The sequence below is a fragment of the Prionailurus bengalensis genome, chromosome D3 (assembly GCF_016509475.1).
Source record: "Prionailurus bengalensis isolate Pbe53 chromosome D3, Fcat_Pben_1.1_paternal_pri, whole genome shotgun sequence".
Taxonomy (NCBI): domain Eukaryota; kingdom Metazoa; phylum Chordata; class Mammalia; order Carnivora; family Felidae; genus Prionailurus; species Prionailurus bengalensis.
The window spans coordinates 18,582,896-18,607,279 of NC_057356.1; the positions used below are offsets into that span (position 1 = coordinate 18,582,896).

Here is a 24,384-nt window from a genome sequence, read left to right on the forward strand (position 1 = left end):
CAGGCGCCCTGCATGCCGGGAGTTGCAGTCCTCTCGAGGTAGGCCCCGCCCCTCCCCAGCTTGGGGGAGGAGGTTGGAGAGCCGCCCTGCCGGCCTTTGAATTTTGCCGCGAAAAGCGCGCGTGGCGGCCCCTGGCCCCGCCCCCCGCAGGACGCGGCGCCGCGTCACCCTGGTAACCGCCTCTCGGCCGCCGCTGATTGGGCTGGATCGCAGGGGGCGGGCGGGGGGCGAGACGCCGCGGCCGCTGCCGGCGCTCGCGCCTGTCAGTCGGGCCGGAGCAGAGCAGCGGGCAGGACTGCCGGGCTGGCGGCTCCGCAGAAAGGCTGCGTGCTCCAGCCGGGGGAGGTGAAGAGCCCGGCCCGCCGCCTGCGGGACGCTGCGCGCGGCACCCGGGCCTGAGGCGAGGCGAGGCGCCGGCGCGCGCCAGGCGGCGCGAGGCTGAGGCCCCGGGAGCCCCTGCGCGCCGCCAGGGGCCATGGGCGCGTGAGAGCCCGGCGCGCGCCGCCCCTGCTGCAGCTCGAGAGCTCGCACGCCCGGTGTACCGTCCTCCTGGCCATTCCCACGTCCGCCCTGCGCCACCCGGACCAGTTATTTCGCGGCGCCGAGGCCCCCGGGACTGCATCCGAGCCTCCGCCGCCCGCTGCCGCCGCCGCGGCTGCCTCTGCTCTCCAGCTTCCCCTCCCCCCACACCCAGGGCTTGGAGTAGGAGGAGGAGGGGCCGGTGCATTCTCGCCGCCGCTCTTTGCAACCTGCGGGGGCCGGTGCATGCCCGGCGAGGAGTCGGGGCCGCTGCAGGTGCGTGCAGCCCCGGAGGAGACGACCCCCTCCCGCCCCCGGGCGGACCTGGGGGCTGCGAGCCGCGGGCGGGCGGTCGTGCGAGAGGAAGCAACAAAGACAGGCTGCAGCTGGGGCCGGCGAGAGGGGCCGCGGCCGCCCGGCTCCTGGCGCGGGCGGAGAGGGCGCCCCGGGGAGCGGCGCGGGCCGAGCTGCAGCCCTGAGCAAGACCCCGAGGGGAGGCGCAGCGCCGCCCGCCGGACGCGGTGAGCACAGGCCCCGGTGAGGATGCGCCGCCTGAGCGCCCGCACCGCCCAGGTCCCGGGCGGGCACGACCCACGCTGAGCCGAGAGACCCGCCACCGCCGACTTCGGACGGCGCGGGCCGGTGCCTGGATCACTCTCACCGACAACGTCCCTTTCCACCCGGAGAGAGCCATCGGCCCCCAAGGGGGGCTCCCTCAGGCAACCTCTGCCACCTCTGCATGGCTGCGACCCGGCGAGCAGAGAGTCGTCGCCGCTGAGACCTGGTGCCCTTCAACGGCCTGGCTGATCTGGTGAGTTGCGCGGGGCGGGGTTCCGGGCCGGAGCTGGGGGCACTCCCTGGCGTCTGGGCGGCCGGATCGGAAATAAAGGGGCCCTGAGCTGTTGGGAATCCTGAAGCATTGGTGCTCCTTGTCTTCCCCCCACCCCTTTCCCTCTCACCCGCAACTTGTCTAAACCGGCCAAGCGGCCGGAGTGGAGGTTGTGGGGACTCCACGGAGCCCTGGGCGAGGCGTATGCCAGAGAGGAAAGGTCACCCCACCCCTAAAGCCAACAGACAAAGATAGCAGCTCTGTCATCCGAAAATTCCCTGGGAACTCCCGTGTCTTGGAGGGCTGGAACCCTTGGGGTTCTCCCAAGCAGCCTCTGAGATCCTCAGGGGACATCAGCTCAGGGCCGGGGGGGGGGGGGGGGGGGGGGGGGGGGCGGGGATGTGGAGTCCTGGCCGTGCAGGTGGTTGCGTTTGAGGATTGCGCCCTCCAAGGCTAGACCATAGCAGGGTCTCCTGTACAGCCCTCGTTCTTCAAAAAATCTTGCAAGGATGGTGGGTTCTCCAATGGGGCCACAGCGTGACGTCACTGCCAGGCTTCTGACGTCACGGGTTGCCAGGGCGACGCGACTTGCCTTGACCCAGGGCCGGAGGGGGTGGGGTTGTGGTAACTCCTGGTGAGACCTGATGCCTTTGGGTAATGGAGGGGTGAAGGCAGATTCCCCCACTCTCAACTGTAGTCCTCTGACCTAAATCCCCAGCTCTTGGATGAGGTGGGGGAGGGAAACAGTGCCAGCTGTCCCGGCTGATGCTCCTCCCCCCAAGGACAGGTGTTCAGCTTTGCCTGTATAGCCTGGCACTGCCTGGGGGCTCAGGACTGCCAAACAGAGCAGCAACTTTATGCTTTCAAAAGGGATGCTACGGTGAAGACCTCGAACCCCACCATACATACACCCAGCCGGGAGGCTGAAGTTCCCAGGGCCCCCAGAGAGACGGGGGACCCCTGCCTTAAAACAGGCCACTTCCACTCAGGAAAAAGTGTGGGCTCCCCCAGCCAGGGAAGGTGCAGGGCAGCTGCTGCCTGCCAGCCCTCAAGTCTAAGGGTTTCCTCTGCTGCACAACCCCAAGATGAAGGGCCTCGGCCAAGCCTGAACTCCTGTCGGCCCCGCTCTCCTTTTGGCATTTAAGATGATTTTGACAGGCACAGTGTGGTGCTCATTAAGTGAACAGAGGGCAAGTCAGGCCCGTCAGTGCCAAGGTCTGAATGAAGTGTGCCCCTGCCAGGGGCCAGCTTTGATGGGGTCAGGCACCAGCCCTTTCTTCCCCACACCCTTCAGGCACTGGCCCTGTTCCTTGTGAAGGCCCAGAGATCCCCCCCCAGCCAGTACCCTGCCGCTGGTTCTTTGATTCCTCTTCTGAGTTCCTTCCAGCAATTGCTACCATTGTGGGATGTGGGTGAAACTGCCGAGATCACATTTTGAGGTAAAGGTTAGAGAACTGTGTCATCGCTTCAGCGTGGGGTAGGGTGAGAGCAGAGGGAAGTGTGTGTGTGTGTGTGTGTGTGTGTGTGTGTGTAGGAGGGGGTCATAATGAGAAGCCAGGCCCTAGTCTCTATGCAGCCAGCATTTTTTCTCTTCTCCTACCCAGCTCTCTAGCTAGATTAACAGGTCAATAAATATCAGTGGAGCTGCTTTTGGGGGCTTGGCAGGGAGATGATATTTCCAGCTGAAATGGTGTCGTTAAACACACAGGCTTCCAAGGACAGAGCAACAGCAGATGGGGGGAGAAGTGGGAGAGGTGGGCAGAAGGGCTGTTTGCACTGCCTCTCGAAGCTTCCCAGTTTAGAAACAAACCCGGAGTGCGCGCCAGAGATCCACAAACACAGGCAGTTGGAGGTCCTCCGTGGAGTATTTACACTTCCACAGCCAAAGCGGAGGGAAAGGCTGTCAGAATTGGGCAATTCCTTCTGTTCCCTTCCCTGGGCTTGGCAATAGCACCAGGCGACGAGCAGGAGGGAGTGCCAGCTTACCCAGTGTCTCCCTGTGTGCCAGGCATCGTATAGGATCTCAGTTACCGCTTGGAGTGGCTCGTGTGCTGTGGCCCATTTTACAGATGAGGAAACAGGCTCAGGTGCTCAGCCAGGCAGCTGTAGAGGTTTGGCTCTGAAGTGCCTTGGCTCCGGAGTCCTCAGGTCTTCCCACACCCTTCCACGGGTGGAGGGGAGGCCTTACACCACTTGTTGGACAGGGTCCCTGCAAAAGTCGGGGACTGTCGGCTATGGAGGGTGTCTGGCCTCACCAAGGTTCCTTCCTGCACTGAAACCTGGGTTTGAATCCTGCCTCCCCGTTACCTACAGGATAGTGTTGGGCAGAGTAGCCACTTCTGCCCTGGCCTTGTGGACACCCTGCTTCCCTCACCCCTGGCACCCCTCTTCTCCAGCACTGGGGGAAGGAAGGTGGGACATGAAGCCTGCCTGGCAGGAAGGGTTGAGAGAGCTGGCCCTGGGTTCCTTGTCATCTGCCCCTCTGGGCTCCCCCCAGGGAGGGGTGAGGCTTCAGTCAGTTACTGCAGGGACCCTCTTGGTAGGCACTCAGCTGGTAGGGAAGTCAGTGGCAACTCTGGTAGATGTGGCTCCTGACCCAGCCTGGAGGTTGAGGAAGGCCCTCTAGGAAGGGTACAAGGTGACTCTGGACAAACAGGGATCTGCCCGGCAGAGAAGTGCAGAGTGTTCTGGTCATTGGGTGTGGCCTGTGAGTGCTCTGGGGGTGCTGAATGAGGGGAAGGGGTGGCCTTGGGGTGGATGTGTCCTGGAGATTTAGGTAGATGGGAGAGGTTTGGGCAGGGGAGAGGTTTGGGCAGGGGAGAGGATCCGGCAGGGCTCCCTTAAGAGGGATGGTAACCCTGGACAGTCTCCTCTCTCAAGGTTAGCTCCCTCCCCCAACCCCACAGTAATCCTTATCACTGGTCTAATTCCATGTAAGCTCGCCCATCCCCTATCCCTTCTGAGCGTCACAGTTGCTCTGGCGGGGAGGGGACAGGGTTGGGCTGAGTTGCTTAACCCCCTGTGGTGGGCAGTGGCTCATGGTTAAGAACCAGGCTATGGAATGGGTCCACCCTTGTTGGCTGTGTGACCTTGGGTGAGTAGCTTTGCCTCTCTGAGCCTCATCCTCAGAACAGGGCCGCGAATGACGCTTCCTGCCCCCCCCCCCCCCAGCCAAAGATCAAAGACTGCAGGGTAGGCAGGGACCCTTCCAGCTGCCTCCGCTGGATCTCCCACCCACCTACCCAGGGCACCCCACGTGGTGAGCACACGTGGCTCCCATCTGAGCTCCTGTGGGGCTGGGGCCTGGCCAGGGGCCCCTCCCCAGCCTTCCCGGGCCCCCTCCACCTTCCAGTCCCTCACGAACCGGAGGAAGCAAGCGGAGCAGCTCATATTCATGAACCGTAATTCAATCAGGCGGCGATTCCTCTGGGCTCGGGGCGGGGGTGAGAACGAGGAGGCGCGCACAAAAGGGCCGCTTTATTACCTCCCGCGGGCCGGGAATTGCTGTTCTCCCCCAGCAGCGGCCGGAGCCGCCTTTATTGTGTTAACCCATTTGCGTGTCAAGAGCTATTGTGCGCTTTCTCCGCCTGTGTCGGGCGGACTGCGGGCGGAGGGCTGCACGCCGGCCGGTCACCTCCGTGGGCGCCGCCCACCGCCCTGATTGGTTGCTAAGTGATTTGCATCCAAGGTAATCACTTTTATCTCAGAAGGATGTCGACTATAATTATAAGCTACTGACATCTTTTGAAATCTGCCTAATGACTATTTTAGTCTGCACTGGGCTGGGGGTGGGGAAGGGGATTCTGGAGGCTGGGGTGGGCGGAGAGGAGGCTGGAAGGGGGATGGATTCCCTACACCTGGACCATTGATTCGTTAGTTGAGAAATATCGGAGTGCCTACTGCATGCCTGGAACAAAAGAGGGGTTCTGAGATGGATCCGGGTTGCATTTGTGTGGGCGGAGTTAGTACCATTTCAGAGATGGGGAAATAGAGGCCCTGGGGAATATGAGCCACCTGCCCAGAATCACAGACCCAGTAAGTGGTTGGAACCTGAGTCTCTCTGACCCCCAAATTCATGTGCTGGCCGCCGGATAGGGGTGCAGACAGAAATAATAGTGGTGAGCATTCCTGGGGAGAGGTCACCTGTCTGGTACCTCCCAGGGTGGATGTCATAGCCCTAAGAAATGCAGATGCTGCTACCTGCCCCCCCTCCCCCATTTTACTGGTGCATGGGGTGGGACCCGGACACAGAGAGGTTACTTCGCTCCCCAAGGTCACAAAGCCAGGAAGTAGCTCAGGTGTAAAGTCTGTTGGTGGCCAGAAGTGGGGGTGCAGAACACAGCACGGCCAGCTAGAGGAGGATGAAGGAACAAGCCTGGGCTCCAACCACCCCCCCACCCCCACCCCTTGGGTCCACTCGGGTGTTGGGCATCAGGGTGGGCAAGGGCATCCTGCCGGCCACTGTGCAGGTGGCAAAGCTCTAAGGAATCAGATGGCCCACAGCCTCCACGGGGAGGAGGAATCTGCAACTATTTCGGATTCTGGTCAGAGCCCAAGCAGGGCTCGAGGAGAGACATGCAGGAGGGAAAAACCACGTCATGGAGGGCTTCCTGACAGAGGGGGCTTTTGCTTTCAGGCCTGAGGACTGGGTGGATCTGCCCAGCATGGAGTAAAGATGATGTTGCTGGCAGAGGGACTTTGAGATTCTGTGGCATGACCAGGAAGGGCAGGGGGAGCTTCCAAGAAGGCAGAGGTAAAGGGAGAAAAACTAGGACGGTGTGCAGGGCCTTGAGTGCTGAACTAAGTGTTGACATGTCCAGAGGCAGAACAACCTGAAGCCAGTGAAGGCATCTCGGGCAGGGGTGAGGTATGATCGGAGTGCTAAAGAGGTCAGTCTGGCAACATTTGCAGGGAGTTGCAGATTAGGATAGAACCCTGGGCTCTTGCACTCTCACTGGCTGTGTGTCCTCAGACAAGCCGCTTTACCTCTCTGGGACTCACTTTTCTCATCTGTTCAAGGAAGTAATAGCAGTTTTCTCCCCGGCTGGTGGGTGGGACGAGCTTGAGTGTGGAGAGTACTTGGGTGAGTTTGAGCCCTTCACAAGTGGGTGGGCTCAGGCACAGGCCCCAGCCGGTCACCCTGGCCCCAGAGCAAACCAGCATCCCGGCCACAGCAGCTGTTTGGGGCCCTGGGAGCCCCTGCCATTGTGCAGAGGGCACAGAGGACAAAGACCCGGGAGGTCAGGGGGTAAGGCCGAGGCTGGCTGTGAACAGGCTCCTGGGGACAGGGACTTAATGATGCAGAACTTAATGACCCAGAGTCGGTGGGGAGGGGTGGTCTCCCTCAGAGGAGGAGGTCGGTCCAGCCGCCAGCTGTCTGCTCCGGGACTCATTGCCAAGGCGGGCGCAGCTGCCCTGTGGGGTCCAGGCCTGAGCTTGGCACTGGGAGACACAGAGGAGGCAGGGTCTTTCAGCCTGCAGTCCCCAGGCCTGAATTTGGGGCTTGGCCCTGGCCCTCAGCATCTGCGTGACCTCAGTCTCCTCATCTGTCGGATGGGCCAGGGGTCCGCTTGGGAGGGCAGCTGCGAGGCTTGGCAATAACCCACAGCAAGCGAGCAGTAAACAGGAACTGCTATTTTTACTCTTGATTCATCCGTTCATTCAGAGAGATTACGGCTCCGTGCCAGGCTCCCTGCCAGGTGCTGGGGACGCAGAGATGAACAAGCCCAGTTGCCTTAAAAGGTGGTGAGGCCTCAGACACGCCATCACAGTGCAGTGGGTCCGTCACCACAGTGCAAGAATTCACAGTGTGCAGGCATTGTGGCAGGAGCAGGGTCGGGGGGCCTGCAGTGAACAAGCCAGATATGGCCCCTGCCCTCCGGGGCCCCAGTCTCTCAAAGCATGCTGGGAAATCAGGTGGAAACTATTACTGCCGGCTGGGATCGCCAGGGAGGGCTCCGTGGAGGAGGAGGTATTTTCGACTGCTGACTTTGGAGATTCCTGTCTAAATGCCTTTGCCTATTATGGGAATCACAGGGCACTGTTGGCCTCTGCCCGTGCTCCAGGCTAAGCTTCCTGCTTGGGCATTTTGGCCTGTCACGTAATCCCCATACGACTGTGGGAAGGGTGTTTTTTTTTTATCCCGGTTGTATACATGAAGAAACGGAGGCTCAGCAAGGTAAAATGACACCCCAGGGCCACACGGCAGGTCCACAGAATCCCCTTCATTACCCATGCAAGCTTCTGCCTGTCTTCTCCCTGTGAGAGGACCAGGCTGGGTGGGGCTGTCATGGGAGGATCTTTGGGCAGGGTCTGAGGGGATCCAGTTCTGGGCCAGCTGTTTTCTTTATGAGATGCACGACCTTGAGCAAGTTACCTCCCACCCCAGCCCGGCCTCAGCTGCGTCCTCTGTAAAATGTCAAGGATGGCGTATCTGTGGCAGGCCTGGCTTGCCTCCCACCGCTGTGCCCTTGGCAGACATCGCCAATCAATTGCTGCCCTCTTCCCCTGCTGAGTTCTTCCCCTGACCTTGGGTTCTTTCCAGGGCTCTGGGCAGGCAGCTCCAATCCATCAGTGGGGCCTAAGAGCTGAAGCCCGCTTGCCTGCCTGGCCTTGATGAGCTCAGAGGCCACGCCGGCCCATCTCCATATGGTACCAGAATAAGGGACCCCGGGGGATCTTCTCTGAGGATATAGGTTGTTCAACAGTCACAGGAACTGGTGAGGTATAAGAGTCTGTTACCTTTAGCCAACGCCCAAACACACCTGTGTCTGTGTAGCCCAGTGCCTGCTCATTTCAAGTGCTTTAGGCCGATTCCAGATGCTTTCAGTCTGCATAATAATAACATTGAGTAAGCTCTTCCTGAGAGCTTGGTCCTTCTTGGATACTCTGCCATTTATCATTCTGCAGAGCACCTGCAATGTGCCCCTCGACCACCTCTAGGAAGAAATCTTAACCCATTTTAGAGATGAGAAAACTGAGGGTCAGAGCCATTAAGCAGAAGAGGGTCATGCCCTTGCTGAGTGGCTGAGCTGACAGTCACACTCAGGTCTCGAGGTCCACAGCCTGAAGCAGGGCTGAGGGTGGCAGGCAGACAGGGCAGGCTTCCTGGAGAAGGTGTCACTAAAGGCCTTACAGCTTGGTGGGCTTCTGACAGGTAGGGCTGGGTCTTCTAAGAAGGTGACGGGCCCCTCTGGGGGAAAAGAGCAGCCTGAGAAGCAGCTCAGAGGCAGGCAGGCAGGCGTGAGTAGTGTGGGTTGAGGGACCAGCATGTGGCTGGATGTGCCTGGAATATGGAGACACGCGGGGCCTGTGGAAGGAGCCAGGGCTGGTCTTGGCATCTGGACTCCGTGGTAGGGATCTGCAGTAGCTCTTTGTGCAGAAGAATGATCCGGTCCCATCTCCGTGTATTTCTTCAGCATCTCCTCGAACCCAGGGTGAGGTTAGCTGGTGCTTGGGGCTACCCCCGCTCTACCTGAAGTCTCACCTAGAGCACGTTGAAGGAATAAATGACTGAATGCTCAGCCGCCTGGCTGTCCTGCTCCTGACTTCCCAGAGGGCCCAGCTGCAGGGAGGAGAGAGGCCAGAGGCCTGGGGTGGTGGCCCGGGGAGGGAGCCAGGCAGGCGCTAGGGGCCAGGGCTTCCCTCCCGGCCCTCCTCACCTTGCTGTCCATCCCCGAAGCCCCTCCTAGACCTTCCTGCAGTGCGGTCCACGTCTGGCGGGCAGCCTGGACCCGGTGCTTGGGGGGATAAAAGATGAAGGTTCGTGACCATTTTTTAACTCAATAAAGGGAGAGACAAGCTGCAGGCTGCAGGCCGGAGATATAATTAGTTCGCAGCAGTGGCGCTTTCTTGATTTAGCTTCTGAGAGAACAAGACAAGGATGTTATACCCAATTAGCAGTAACATCCAGTCGGAGCCTCAATAGGTGAGATAACAAGCTATTTTTATGACTTTTCTTTCCCAGCTTGGAAGGGGCGGGGGAAAGGGGGTATCAGGGCCTTATTTCTTTTCATCAGGGAACAATTATTAGCGATCTCAGGATTTCCCAAAGCCAAACGGTGCATTTGTTAACCCAAACAAGCACACATCCCAGGGCAGCAGCTGGGGTGGCCGGCTGGCATTTTGAGGCCAAGAGGAGTAGAAGGGGTACAGGCCCCTTGCCCCCATTCTAGAAGCCCTCTGAAAAGGCTCCCAAATACAGAGAGCCTGTTGGTTTGGCAGGGGAAGCCCGGGCCCCTGAGAGGTTCTTGGTGCCTGCCTTGATTTCCCTACCTGTACAGAGGCATAAGGAGGCTGGCCGGTTCTCCTGGGGATGAGGAAGGAGCCAGTTCTGGCTCTTGGCAGTTCTTCCTGGCACCGTGCTGGGCCTTTGTGCCAACTGGGCCAGTGGTTCTGGCTCCTGAGCCTTGAACCTGCCATTGCACTCTGCTTGCTGGACCCCCATTATGGCTCACACTGCTCGACCACCCTCCTGCCTGTCCTCATCCCAGACCCAATCTCTGGCAGGGCTGAGTGGTGATTAGCTCCTCTCTCTCCCTCCTCATTACCCCCACAGCCAGGGCACCAAGCCCTGGCCAAGTCTCTGCTGGGCTGGGAAACCCTGCCAAGCCCCACCCCAGCCACCTGGCCATACTCCCGACTCCTGGCGAGGGCTGGGGGATGCCCAGAGAGGGAGCTGGCGTGGCTGTCCTGCCGCCCCATAGGCTTGGGCCCCGAGCCCAGAGCAGGTTCCTGGGCCTCCGCCCATCCTGCAGAATCTGGCCCCGCCCTGCCCTGAGCCCCATCTCCCCCGTCAGCGTGGAACCCCACACTCGAGGTTCAAACAACTGACAAATCCAGCCATGCAAAGTGGGAGTTTAATTGCAAACAGTTTTTATGGATCATGGGCCCATCTGTGCCACCATATGCAAAAGGAAAAAAAAAAAAATCCCCATTAAAAAAAAATTTCTCCCTGCCCCACACCCCACACTGACTCTAAAAGAAACATTTGCCAAGGTTTTTCTGGCTGGAGCCAAGCACAGAGCAGGGACACATCCAGGGGACTTACTGCAGGGAGGGCCTGGCAAAATCAGGGGGCTGGGTGAGACCCGGGTGGCTGCTGAAGAGAGGCTAGGGCCTCCTCAAACCGAGGGCATTTTGAACCCTGCCCGCTCCCACCCCCTGGGTTCTTTTATAGCTCTGGGCCTTTGCACGTGCCATGTAGCTGTCCAGGGACCCGCTCTTCTTTTGCAGCCATCTCGCTGATCCTGTTTGCATGTCTTCCACAGAGAGACTTGTCCCAGAACAGGCCCTGCCCAGTGTTGATGGAGATGTGGGAAAGAATGGTGTCCTGGGGCCCACAGAGGAGGGACTTCCTCTTTCATTTCTAGCCCAGCAGGATGGGGCTGTCCAGGGCCTCACAAATTCCCTTCTTCCTGGTGGTCCGGGCCTCCTGCCACGGTGCCCAGATGAGACCCACTCAAGGGGTCAGCCTTCCGCAGGCCCTTAGAAAGGACTTCCACCCACGTCCCAAGTGGGCTGGCCATCAAGTGGGTCTGAGAGGACTCCCCTCTGAGGCAGCCTGCCAGAGTTCGATTGCCCGGGTGACTTCATTTCTCCCTCTCTGTGCCTCAGTTGCTCCCTCTGTAAGACGGGGATAAGTCGATGGGATAGCACATCTGAAGTGCATTTATATCTGCCGTGTCTCTTCCCCAAAGGGAGGATCTTTGCTTTGTTCGGTGATGTCCTCCCAGGTTCCTAATGAGGACGCTCGATGTTTACTGAAAGGATGTGTGTGAGCGAGTAAAGTATTTGGAAGGCTCTCCTGGAGGTCATGGGACACAGGCTCATGGCAGGCCAGAAATTCAGGGTTTTTATACCCTTTCTGCGGGAGTCTAGGAACCAATCTGCAGCCTGTGGGGATTCTGAACTCCCAGGTCTGCAGGTGAAGAAAACTGAGGCTCAGATCAAGGGGCTCCCCCAAGGTCATGCCGCTGGGACTGGCATGCCGACCTGTATGCCCCTGGCTGACCAAGTCCCTGTTACATTACAGCTGCAGAATGCCAGGCAGGCCCTGAGTGGGGAGGGGATTTGGCCAAGGTCACATGGCAAAGAAAGAACTGCCAGCGTTTGTGGGGTCCTTCCTACCCCACGTCCTGAGATGAGGGAACTGAGGCCCTGCAGCCTCAGAGCCACACCAGCCAAATACCCCTGTGCTTCTCCCCTCCCTCCTCCCTCCGCCCCAGGTCTGCGCCCAGGATCACTGTGCCTGTGGGTTTGCCCATCAACTCATAAGCCAGCAGCTTGGCGTGTGTCGGCAGCCAGGCCCCGTGTGGGGGGGTCCTGGTGCCCAAGGCTCCGGACTTGATGCAGCCCTCCCGCAGGTGGCCGGGGCAAGCGGGACCCCTGGGACCCAGGCAGGCACAGACTGGTCAGACCCCTGGCAGGAGCCCAGGCCAGGCGCCAGGCAGCCCCTTCCCCGCCCGGCAGCGATCACCAGCTCCCGTTGTAATCATTAAAACTATTAGAAGGAAATGTTCGCTTGAAGCAAATGTCAGGCGCCGAGTTGTGCTTTGTAAACGCTCACAATTAATGCCAATCAGGCCCGGAAAAAAGCCGGCCCGGAATCCTGTCTGTTTCGTCTCATTTGTCAGCTGGTGCCGCTCCATGTTGCACATTTTCATACAATTGCTATAAACATAAAAGGGAAACTCCACAGTGTTCCTGGGCGCCCGGATGGTGTGCGCCGACTTAATTACTTGGTATTCCGCTGCTCACTTGGCCGCCCCGAGCGGGTGGGAGAGGGAAAAGGGGGACTTTGTGCGGCAGGGTGAGGGCTCCTGGAGGTCAGCCAGGGGGATGGGTCAGGCTCCGGGCTCGGGTCTCCCGTCCCACCCTCCGCAGGCCGCATGGCCCACAGAGCCGAGGCCGGCTGTGAAACGAGAAAAAGCTGCCCAAACACGTTTGCAGAAGAGGGCGAGCCAGAATCCTCTGGTCTCGGTCGGCTTCGAACCCCGAGCCCCTCTCCAGAATGATCCAGCAGGTTTATTGCCCTCTTCCTGCACACCAAGCACGGCGTGGCTTGCCAGCTGGGCCTCGGTTTCCCCTTCTGTGAGTTGGGAATGATAGCTCAGTGGTCAGGAGTTCAGGCTTCCTGGGGCTGTGCCCTGGGCTGGGGGCATCCAGCAGCTTGTCCTCATTGGGCTGTTGAACTGACCTTTGGGAGCACACTGCCCTTCTTATCACCGGAGCGTGAGGAGTCTCACGGATGGAAGCGGTGCCGGGCTTCCGACCTGGCCCGCCGGACTCCAGAGCCTGTCGTCATTGTGCCACCCTGCCGCACGCTCTCAGGGTAGCAGCGGGGTCGAAAGGAGACGGTAAATCTGAAAGTCCTAGCGCACAGTCGGCGTTTCGTAAACCGTAGCTGCCGTTATCCCGCGGGTTGCAGATGGGCTAGGGTCGGAGAGGGCTCGCCCTGGCCTGAAGGTCAGCCTAGGTGGATCTTGCCGGATGGAGAGTGGGGGTGGAGTGGTCCACAAGGGGTGCTGTGTCTCCTCCCTCCCCAGGGGGCTGAGCCCACCAGGTCCCCAGGGCAGGGCTCCCCCAGTTGCCTCTAATCTGACTCTGAGGTGCTGTGTGCTGGGCCCTGCACCGCCTGACTGAGCCCTCAGGAGCCTCGCAAGTTGGGCATCGTCTCCATTGTACAGATGAGAAAACTGAGGTCTAAACTGACCAAAGGCCGCATACACAGCTAGGGGCAGCTGGAGCCACATTCAGGTTCGTCGGCTCCAAAATCTTTTTCACGCCTTCCTAGCTGCCTCCCCATCGTGGCCTGGACGTGAGGCCTTGCCACGCACCGTGAACCCACCCCAGGCCCCTTTTGAGCTCTCTAGCTCTCTGTGGACGGGGTCTTCTAAGGCCAGGCTGGCTTGGCAGGGACACACCGGCCTTTGTGTAGGCTCGGGCCAGGCAGGGCTGCCAGCAGAGTGGGGAGAGGGCGGCGCGGCCCAGCCGGCCAGGGATAAATGCTCAGAGCAGGGAATAGAGGCCCCTTTGTGTGGTGCTCAGTGGGGGAAGGGGATGCTGCCAGCTGCCACCCTGTGTGACCGGGGAGGCCCGAGCCCTCCACAGAGGTCTGCCACCAGCCCCGGGGGACTAGCCAGGGAGCCTGTCATCTTCTGCCTCCCCCCCCCCCCCCCCCCCGCTCCGCCGCCACCTTCCACCATTATTTGCCTGCTTTTGTTTTCTGGGACCTTTGGCTGCTCGAGAAGCCAAGGGCAGTCATGAACCTGGTTGGCGGTAGGCCTACTGTGTGCCAGCACCGGGCCAGATGCACCACCAACCCTGCAGGTAAAAGGGTTGAAAGGGGGCAACAATTTTAAAAGTCCTAGCGCACAATCGGTGTTTTCATAAATGACAGCTGTCATCATCCCGCTGCCTGCAGATGGGCCAGGGCCAAGGGGGCTCACCCTGGCCTGAGGGTCAGCACCAGCCAAGGCAGGTAAAGGGCAGTTGTCCCGTTACCAGTGAAGACAGGCTCAGGACAGCGGACTGGCCATACTCACAGCTGCTCACGGGGCCAGTATTTGGCCAACTCCAAAGCCTTTTCTTTCCATGGAGTTGCCTTTGGTGCCCTGCTGGTGTCGGGTCCCAGGACCCGGGGCTGCAACTTGAAGCCCCACCTCAGCTGCCCAAGTAGCTTTAGGAAGGCTGTCGGCTGCCTTTGTTCCTTGGGCAGGCACCAGGCACCCCTTCTGTCCCTCGGTCCTGGCCAGGCTCTGCGGTAGCTGCCGTAGCTTTAGTGGAGATCCGGGACAGGACCTTGTTGAGGGCCACCCTACCCACTAAACTTTCTCTGAGTCTCAATCACCATAGCTTAAAAATGGGAACGGAACAGAATCCCTGCATTGGAGACGTGCTAGGACATGGGCAAAATGCTGAGCTTAGAGCCTGTACGTGCTCAGGCTTCATGAACACGTCCTGGGCTTTCTGGCATCCCTGCCCCCTCCTGGGAGAGGTAAGAGGACAGGTGAGGCAGCGTGCAGGTGGCAGGGATGTGGGGTAAGCCTTGGGAGCATAAACACATGGCAGGGATTGTCTCATGGGGTTCCTGCCGCAGCCCCATTTTACAGATAGGCAGACTGAGGTTCAGATAGCTGAAATGACTTGTCAGGGGTCCTAGGATCACAGGGAAGGTGGTTTCCTGGAAGGCCAGTCCTTAGTCTCTTCCTGACCTCCACCCAACCCACTGGGCAGCTATCCACTGTAGACACTGACCAAGTCCCCTCTGTGCTGTGGGAGGCCCAGAACACCCACCCGCAGCCCCAAAGGCCACTCGGCTTCCCAAGGCGTATTGTAGCAACCTGATACCCCAGCTCGCACCCACCAGACCATTCCCTCCCCTGTGCCTTTGTCAGACCGGGGCTTCTACTGGGGCTGCCTTCCCAACACACACACACACACACACACACACACACACACACACACACACACACATTCACACACACTCACACTCCACGCGTATCCGCATCTTCTCTGCAGAGTAAGTCCACCTCGCCTCTTCCTAGTTGTCCCCCATCGTGGAGGGGCTTGGAGTCCCCCTCTGGGTTCCATACCCTGCCTTCTGCCACCGGAACCCCAAGCCTTTTCACCTCTCCCAGTTCGTTGCCACAGTATGGTGCACAGTAGGCTGTCTCTGAAGTCCAAGATGCGCCTCTGGCCTCAGGGACCTGGCCCCCGCCCAGCCAGAGAAATGGATACAAGCAGATCAGAGACGAGGTTGCCTGTCCGGGGATGGGGTCAAGTGCAGGACACCTGGGGAGCAGGAAGCTCTCACCCCAGCCGACCCTCTTCTCAAGAAGGGAGCCAACCCTTCCAAGCCCCCAATGTGCTCCTGAAAATTTAGCTGTCTTAATTTTAATCCTCCCGAGTTTCACAGATGGAAAAAGGAGCCTTGGGAAGGCAGACACTGGCCAAGGCCACCCAGCTGTGGAGGGCAGAGCCTTGGCCTGAGGAGCCTTGGCCTGAGCCTCAGACCACATGACCCCAGAGCCGGTATGTGCTTTTCTCCAGGGTGGAAAACTCAGGTGCCCACTGGGGCCAACCAGGTGACGCGATGAGCGAATGCACCTGCCCCACTGGGCCTCACGGGGTTGTGGGCTCGGTGGTTCCCGAGCTGCCAGTTTTCATTCATTTGTTTTCAAGGCAAACCAGACAAGGAGAATTTGGAGGAGAATTTTAGTTTTTCTTTTCTTTTTAATATTGGCAACCATGTCACTCCCCCCCCTCCCCCCCACTACAGCAAACAGGGCAAAGAAAAGCTGTTTGTGGGCGGGATTTGTGCCCTTCAGGGACGTGGTGGTGCCTGGGTAGAGAGCACAGCCAGCCAGAGCCCCCAGAACCCAGCGGCAGCTCCAGGCACCTCTCAAGACACCCCCAGATGCCGCCTTCACTGCCAGAGGCAGGAGGCAGGGCCCAAAGCCCCGCGAGGGCACCACCCAAATAGCTATAATCAGCAGCCTCGCCAAGACTTCAAACTCACCCAATTATCCTGCGAGGGAAAAAAAACACAAAATGAAAACAAATTAACATGTTTGCATAGAAGCTGCTGCAGCAACACACACAGCCGCGCGCGCGTGCACTTGCCGGCGCATGTCCCAGCCAGGCCCCGAGACGCCGCTGCCACCACCGCCTCCCCGAGCCCGGCACCCACTGCCAGGGCTGGGCTGTGCCAGTCTGTGCCCACTCCCCTGGGGCAAAATGTGCCCTAGGCCCAGCGACTAGACTATCACCAAACCCGAGGGGGCAATGTCTCAGTCCTCCAGCTTTCAGGGTTTTTTCTCCACACCCCCCCACACACACCAATTTAATAAATACCTGGAATTCACTGTGTGTCAAAATCCAACCTCACTGATGGGGAAATAAGCACAGAGAGGTGAGTTGACCTGCCCCAGGCTGCACAGCTGGTGAGTGGAACAGGTGGGGTTCCACGGGCCTAGAGAGGCCAGCTCCGGAGTCCTCCCCGTAACCACCAAGGCTTCTCTGTGGCTCCCTCTTGTCCGTGGATGAGGTGCCAAGACCTCAGCCTGGCCTTCAAGACCACCACCCCACCCCAGACCCTCCAGCCCGTGTCCATTCTTGCACACCCCACCCAAATTGCCTGCCCCGTGTTTTTTTATGCTGAAGGGCTGTGGGTGGGGTGGTCACCATCGCGGAGCCACACGGATATGGGTTCAAATCCCCGACCCACCGGTCCCTCACTGGATGGCTTTGGGCAAGTGGCTTCCCTTCTCCGTGCCTCAGTTTCCCCTCCGGGAAGACTGGGATAATAATGGTCTCTACTTCAGGGAGGTTATGAGGATTCAGTGGACGGATGACCGCTAAGTACTACCTCTGGCATCTGCACATGGGGTGGGGTCTTCCACTGGAATACCTTCCCACCCTTGCCCTTCCCTACAGGCCTGGCTCATCAGACTCACTAAGCCCCTCTCGGTGTGCCACGTGCTCCGTGCAGCACCCTGCTCTGGGCTCCCTCGGAGCTCCATCTGACCGGGGTTGGGGTCGTCGGGCGTGTGCCTCACCATCCCTGCCGAGCCTGCTGGGTCCCCACAGCCCGGCACTGCAGGTGCTCAGGCAAGGCTTGGAGCATGCAGCCACCAATGCCCACTCTGACCTGAGCGTACGTGGGGCTCGTCCCTGCGAGCTGAAGTATAAACCTTACTGGAAGAGCTGGGGTTCAGGTCTTGGAGCTCAAGGGTCCCCAGGCCAGGGCCACACGTACCTCCTCGAGTCCCCTCGCGCTGCTCTGCATGGGCCGGGGACAAATCTCTCTACTTGTTGAAGCCATTGTCCTCTCTGGCCCACGATGGTGAAAGTGGAGGGTGGATGCTGCCGGCACGGTGGGCACCCGGTGGGCAGTGGATTTCAAAGGGCTAAGAAGGCACCGCTGAGCAAGTGACTGCACTCCACGTGCTCCTCATCCTGCCCTGTCTTCTCGGCCCGGTGACAGAGGTGCCGTTTCTAGCCCCAGTTTTCAGATGGAGAAACAGGCCCCCAGGGACCTGCTGACTTAGGAGAGTCCTGCCAGAAGTGGCAGAGAAGGCCCCGGGTCGCTGCTTCAGCCTTCGCGCCCACTGCAGGGGCTAGGGGGGCCGCGCCTTGCAGCTCTGGGGCGTGAGGCCCAGCAGGATGCCATCCTGGTGGTGGCGGTGGGAGGCTGACTTCACTGTGCTCAGGACGGCCCCTCTGGCGTCAGCCCCTTCCTTGGCCTGCAGTCCTGCCGACTGCTCAGAGTCAGGGCAGTGTCCAGGGGAGGTGGCCCAGTGCCCACCCCAGGAGCGACCAGTGGGATGCCGGGTGCCCACTTGGAATCCCAGCCTTCCCTTGGTCTGCCCCAGCCACCGGCTTCAGAGAGCAACAGACCCTGCTTCATGTGCAGACCCCACCAGGTGGCCTTGGACAGACCCTGGGCCTCGCTGAGCCTCTGCTTGAGGCATGGATATGCCTGTGCTTCTCAGGGCGGGCTCAAGGCTGGGTGGAGCAAGGGGCACCCCTCCCCGTCTTCCAGAATCTTCCCAGCCCTTGAGCCTCCGTGACACCACTTGGGGTGGGGCTCACGTTGCCGCCCAGCCCACACCCCACTCACCCATCTGCACTGTCAAGTACCCACTTGGTTCTCTGGGGGCCTACGTGTTCCAGATGTGTGGAGGGGTTTGTTGGGCTGAGGTGGTAGGTACACGGTGCGGTCAAATGAGGGAGAGACCCCAGGGGCCAGGGCACATCACCAGAGAGGAGAGCTGTGGGCCCTGGGTCACACAAGGGGTGGTCGGGAAGGAAAGGCCCAGTGCATTCCTCTGTTCATTCGGTGGGAATTTACTGAGCATCTACTGTGTGCCTGGCCTTGGTGTAGAAAGAAACTAGAGATGGGCCTGTGAAGCCCCAGGTTCGGCCACCTTCCTGCTGAGCACCGCTGGGCCAAGCCACAGTCTCTCCAGACCCAGCCTTCTCACACAGGGTTATGGAGAGGGTCACTGGGAGGTGACGTTCAGTGCTAAGTGGTTGAGAGCCTGGGAGTCGCACACGGAGGTTCATCCCCTGTCCCACCCCTTGGGGATCAGGTAGGAGCTGGTCCATGGCGCTATGTCATGGAGCTATGTATGACAGGGGACACGTGCTCACCCTTCTGAGGCAGAAGCTGGGAGCCGGTGGGGTGTGAGAGGTAGGGAGGATGTTCTCTTTCCTCCCTCATTACAAAAGTAAAATTAATCTTTTAGTATTTGGAAGCAATACAACTGATAAAAATTCAGCCACCATCCAGCTGCCCAGAGCTCGGCACTTGGTCTCATGCTGGGGACATTCCCCCCAGGTGTTGGGCGTTTGGGAAGGATCTGGTTTCACCTTGTATAAATGACGCCCTGGTCAAGTGGGGCTTGTGTGAGTTAGTGTGGACAAGGCCAAGCCCAGGCCTGGCCTGGAGGAAGGGCCCGCGCCGATAGGCACATTCCGGCCTGGGCTTCTGGGAGCCACCTGCCCGCCCGCCCAGCAGCCCATTGTCTGGCATGTGGGGGCTCGGAGCAGCCGTTGTTCTGCACACATCTGATCCTGTCTTTTCCACATCAGATCATTTGTAACCGTCACCAGGCAATCGGGCCCGTCGCTGATTCAATCTCGGCTTTGTGCTGTCACAGCTGTTTTTCCGCGCCGGGCTGATTTTGAAAGGAGGCCCATCTTCTGGGCCCGCTCTTCAGAAGCAGGGGGAGGGGGTGGGGGGTCTTTATGTGTGTCTCTGGGTGTGCGCGTGCCCGTCACCCCCCCACCACCACCACCGCCCTGTGCATCCCCTGCCCCAAACACACATACACACGCCTCTGCCTCCCCTCGCCGGAGTCGAATTCGGAATGAGGTACACAGATAAGGGCCCCGGGGCCCCACCCCATCCCCTACCACCTGCCCACCCCGGACACCTATGTGCCCCAGTGTGCAAGCACAGTAGAGATTGTCCTCCAGTGGAAGAGACAGATGCTAAATTGTTCATCAATAAGGTCATTTCAGAGTGGTAATGACAATGAAGGACCTAGAGCTATGATGGAATAGTGGCTGGAGCAGTCAAGGAGGGCCTCTTAGAGGAGGTGATGTTTGGATTGAGGTGTGAATGAGGAGTTGAGCTGGCACAAAAGTGTCCCCCCTTCTGAACTGAGATGGTCTGTAAGTGTAAAATCCATCCCAGATTTCAAAGGCTTAGCCGAGGGGGGAGGGGGGGAGGGGGGGACATAAACTATCTCATTAGTAATTTTTAAATATTGATTACATGTTGAAGTGGTCCTATTTTGGACATATTAGATTAAATGAAATGTCATTAAACAGAATTTCCCTTGTGGATACTAGACAATTTGTAATTACATTATATTTCTATTGGAGAGCACTGGTGTATTTAGGAGAGACAAAACTATAAGTGCAAAGGTCCTGGGGTGATACTGAGGTTGACCATTGACCTGTTAGAAGAGCAGGGTAGCAAGAGGAGAAGGATAGTGTAAATAGGGAGTGGAAAGACGCTCACATAGAGCCTTAGAGGATATTGATAGAAACGCCATGGAAGCCAGTGGGGGAGTTTAGAGTAGAAAAGGAAGTGAGTTCCACATAGAAGCTCAGCCTGGCCCCTGCGGGGTGCAGAGTAGAATGAAGGGGCCCTGTGGAGGCTAGGACGTGATGGGGCGCATGGTCAGAGCATGGGTCTGTTGTGGAAGAGTTGCAGGAAGGACCTGCTGGAGGGTTGTCTGGACCAGATTTGCTTCCCTTCACGCCTGGATTTCAAAGCCTCTGGGCCCTCTCGTGCTCCTGCCTCTCTCTCTCTCCACCCATCCCCACCTTTCCCAGCCACTGCCTCCTCCCTGAGCAGCTGCTCCCTGTCACGTCCAACAATTTATAATACATCCAGCTCCTCGCCTCCGGGTGGTCAGTGGTTGAAATCCTTTTCAAAAAGTTACTTAAGGGGCACCTGGGTGGCTCAGTCGGTGGAGCATCCAACTCTTGATCTCAGGGCTTGATCTCATGAGTTCAAGCCCTATGTTGGGTATGGAGCCTACTTTAAAAAAAAACAAAAAAAACAGAAGTGATCCACAGTCACTGGAGAAAAATTAGAAATAGAAGCACAAAGAAGAAGAGTCAAACTCCCTAGATATAAACACAGTCACATGGCCAGGCTGTGGCAGAGCTGGGGTTTGAACCCAGGTGGGTTGGCCCCAGCATCCCAGTGCTGAGATCACAGCACCCTGTGGCCAGATGACACTGAGGGAGCCCCTCTCCCAGAAAAGGGCTTAAAGACGCGGCATCCCCAGCCCAGCTCACAGCAAAGGACAGAAGCTGGACACCTGGCCCACATACAAGTGGGGCTTGGCTCTGGGGGGTTAACATATATATAAATCTATTGATGATATAGTTGGGCTAGAGTGCTTCGTCTTGTTTCCCTGCCCCCTGTCCTTTGAAGGCTCTGCTCATTTCTGTTCTAGCCTGATCCTCTGAAGCATGTGTTGATCTTTGGCTCCTGGCTCAAAGTCAAGAACAAACCTCAACCAGACACTTTTATCCACCCCTCCTCTTACCCCACCCTACACCTGGGCTTCTGTCTCCTAGTCTCCTAAGCACTCCTGGCCTTCCTGCCCTGGGCCCAGTTTTCTGCCCTTCCTCTCTCCCCTCAGGGTCTAAGTCTGGCCCAGCCCAGCCCTGCCCCTCCACCAACTAACTGCCTGCCCTGTGGCCCTGGACAGCGCCGCCCCCCCCCCCCCCCGCCGCCTCCCCACAACTCTGTCCTGGCCTCTGTTTCCTCATGGGTACACAGACCGTAGTAATCTCTTTCTCTAGGTTGTGGGGTTGGTTAAATGACGTGATGTCTGTAAAGTGCTGAGCCCATGGGAACACTAAAAATAAAAATCAGCTCCTATTATTACTCTGATTATTAGATTTTCTCCTTCCCTGTTGTTGGGTTAAGCCTGAACTGTGGGGTGCAGGGACCTGGGGGCATGCAGGGGGATAGGTGAGAAGATGCATGGGAGCACTGAGCCCCTCCCAGCTCTACGATGGGTCTTACATTTGCCCTTTGCACAGTGTTCCCCCTTCTGGACTCATTATCCCCAGTCATCTCTGGTAACACTTGGTATCGTTTTAGTCTCCACTTGTATGTTGCTCCTCCACAAAGGTTCCATGACCTCCAACAAAAAGACTGGGCTGGGGCCTTTCTGCTGCTGACATTCAGTATATTGATGCCTGGCTTCACCCCCCCCCCCACCCATCCCTTGGCTGGAAGGTAACAGTGGAGACCTTGCTGTCACTTATGCCTAGGTCAGGATAGGGGAAGAATGGATGACCTGTACAGTCGTGCCACCACCACTCCCGCCCCGCCCCCCCAGCACTTCCCTTCCTGGGATCTGGCTCTCAGGGAGTGGAAGCTGGGTAGGGGTCTGAGATTTGCTAGCTTTGCTTCCCTGGCTAGGGCTTCCTGAAGGCTCCTTTTTGTGAGAACGAGCCCCACCCCCATTCACTCCCCTGGTGCTCCTGGGCCGTCTTTGATTCTGGGAGGAGACCAACCAGGTGTGATGCCAGTGCCAACAACTACCCCCTCACCCCATCACTAGAGGGAGAGGTTTTCAAGCCTTTTTATGGACCCACCCACCCAGCACCTTCTCTTAGCCTCTCCCTGCCGTGAACCAGCACTTGGCCACAGGAGGTGGATCTCGCCACCTCGTGACTGAGGTCCCTGCCCCTGGTGACCCTGCCTGGCCTTAACACAGATGGGGTGCTCTTAGTTACTCATCAAGAGGGTTCCTTCTCCTTCCTGGAGCTGCTGCAAGTTCTTCACATTCCCATTTTTTTCCAAGTCTTCATAGGGACCCTTTCTCCTCCCCTCTTCACCTGTTTACTACCTATCTGTTGACAATAATCATAAATGATACTAATAACAGCTACCACTTGGGCAGTTATTACTATGACCCTGGCACCTTATTTGTATGATCCCTGGTAAGAAATTAACCCCTTTTTCAGAGGAGGAAACTGACTCTCAGAGGGTTTGCCCTAGGCATCATAGTTAAGGGATAAAGCTGGGGTTCAGTTAAGGGATAAAGCTCAGACATCTGGCTCCAAAGCCTGGAACAATATTGTCACTCTCCTTAGGAGGCAGTGGAGCTGTCCTTTCATTGTGACACCCCTAGGCTAGGTAGGGTGGCCCCATCATGGCTACCCCTTGTCTGCCTTGTAGTTGCCCTTCTGACACCCTCATCCCGCTGTCAGGGTCTGTCACTGCCTCAGCATCTCACACAGGACCCCACACACAGTAGGTGCTTAATTTGTCATGTCTCCCGAGGTTGGAGTGCCACCCAGGGCAAATAACATCTAGATTAGTTCCCATGGTGACTGACGTCACTGTGCTCCCAGGCTCTGCCCTGCCCCTTTCCGCCGGGGCGCTCGCACTGGGAGCTGGCCGTGGTGCTGAAGGGCTCGGGAGAGCCACCCACCCTAAACCGCCCCCTCTGTTCTGAGCCCTGTTTTGCCTCAACACCCTGGGCCAGCTTCTTGCCCATCCTTCCTTCAGGAGACGGTTTCCTAGGGGCCCACTATGCACGGCCACTGGTCATAGTATCATATACCCATGGAGAAGGGATCAGAGAGAGCCACGCAAGGAACTCCCATTAGTTTGATTATTGATCAGACGTTTATCAAGCACCTTGTGTGCCTCTGAGAAGCCCTTGAGGAACCTGGGCTCCAGCTGAAAGTCAAGTAGAATTTCAAGGGGGCGGGTAGAGACTCAGGAAGGGCTTGCAGGCAGAAGGGATTCCATGGGCAAAGGCCTGCACGTGTGGTGGTGAGAAGCTTGCGCTCACCACAAGGCTCCGTTGAGGCTGCCTGCCCTCCGAATTCATGATTGTCAGTTCACTTTTTGGTGTCTCCTGGCAGCCCAAAACTGCCCGCCTCTCTGGCTCCAGTGCCCAGCCCAGGGCTGGACCTAGACTGAATGGAGAGTTGTCTCCCAGGCCAACTCCCAGGATGGAATCTCTGTCCTGGGAACAGAGGGAGCCAGGGATGCTTTGTGGCCAGATTTGCATTTTGGAGAGACCTCTGGCCCTGTGGGGGTGTGGGGATGGATGCAGCAGTAATCCTGGCGGTAGATGAGGCGGCCTGTTGAAGGGGGCAGTGCCCCTCCACCCCAACCTTTGAAAAAAGAAAGTGAAAATCCCCTTCTGGTGCTGCAACCCAAATGGCAGTGGGGAAATAATCACTTTTCACAGACCCCTTATCCACAGCCAAGCCCTGCGCCAGTTTAATCAGCAGTGGTGGTGCGACTTGAAGATTCCCGGGCTTGAGAGATCAGGAGAGGGGTTAAAGAAAATTACCCTCGCCTCCTCCATGCTAATGTAATCTCTAACCAGATCTGCCTAGCCGCAGCTCAAATTGCTTTTTAGATTAACATTTAATTATTAACAGGGTCCCCTGGAAGGCCTCAGGCTCAGAACAGGGATGGGGGAGGGAGCTGCAGGAGGGGGAATGGGGGTGGGCTTCTACTCTGGCTGCCCTGCAGAGAGACAGAGTGGGATGGTGGGGGGGGGGGAGGAGTAGGGGAGAGTGGGGTCAGGAAGAGAACAAGAAGGAGGGACAGCAGGAAAGAAGAAGAGAGACGCCAGGACGGGAAGGCAGATGGAGTAAGGGACAGGGAGAGAGACCAAGAAGAGGAAGAAAGAGACAGACAGTGGATCTTCCTCTTGTGGGGGAGGGGCTGTGCACCCTGAGTCCCTATGGCACTCCTGGGCAAGGGTCCCTCCGCCCCTCTGTCCTGGCCAGAGGCAGGCGATGTTCCTGCCCCTCACTGTTTATGGAGGACTGAGCTTCTGAGGCTTCGAGCTGGCCTGACTTGTGGTGCTGGAGATGGTCACAGATAAAGTGACTTGAGGCCACACAATCAAGATCTGACTCCAACTCTCCCAGGCTCCCAGTCCAGTGCTCATTCCCTTCCCCAAGCCCTGGGCCTCCCACCTCCACTACACATTCTTCCCTGTAGGTGGGGTCAGGCTCTG

General features: G+C 58.3%; 1 protein-coding gene across 2 annotated transcripts in view; it reads left to right on the plus strand.

Moving 5' to 3' along the window:
- Positions 1–444: 444 nt before the first annotated feature.
- Positions 445–24,384, plus strand: part of FAM222A (family with sequence similarity 222 member A) — a 55,490-nt gene continuing 31,550 nt past the window's right edge. The window contains exon 1 of one of the 2 annotated variants that reach the window (XM_043557859.1): positions 445–1,330. The gene's annotated coding sequence lies outside the window, so the exon portion shown is untranslated. The remainder of the gene's footprint in view (positions 1,331–24,384) is intronic. The other variant, XM_043557860.1, reaches the window with a different exon arrangement.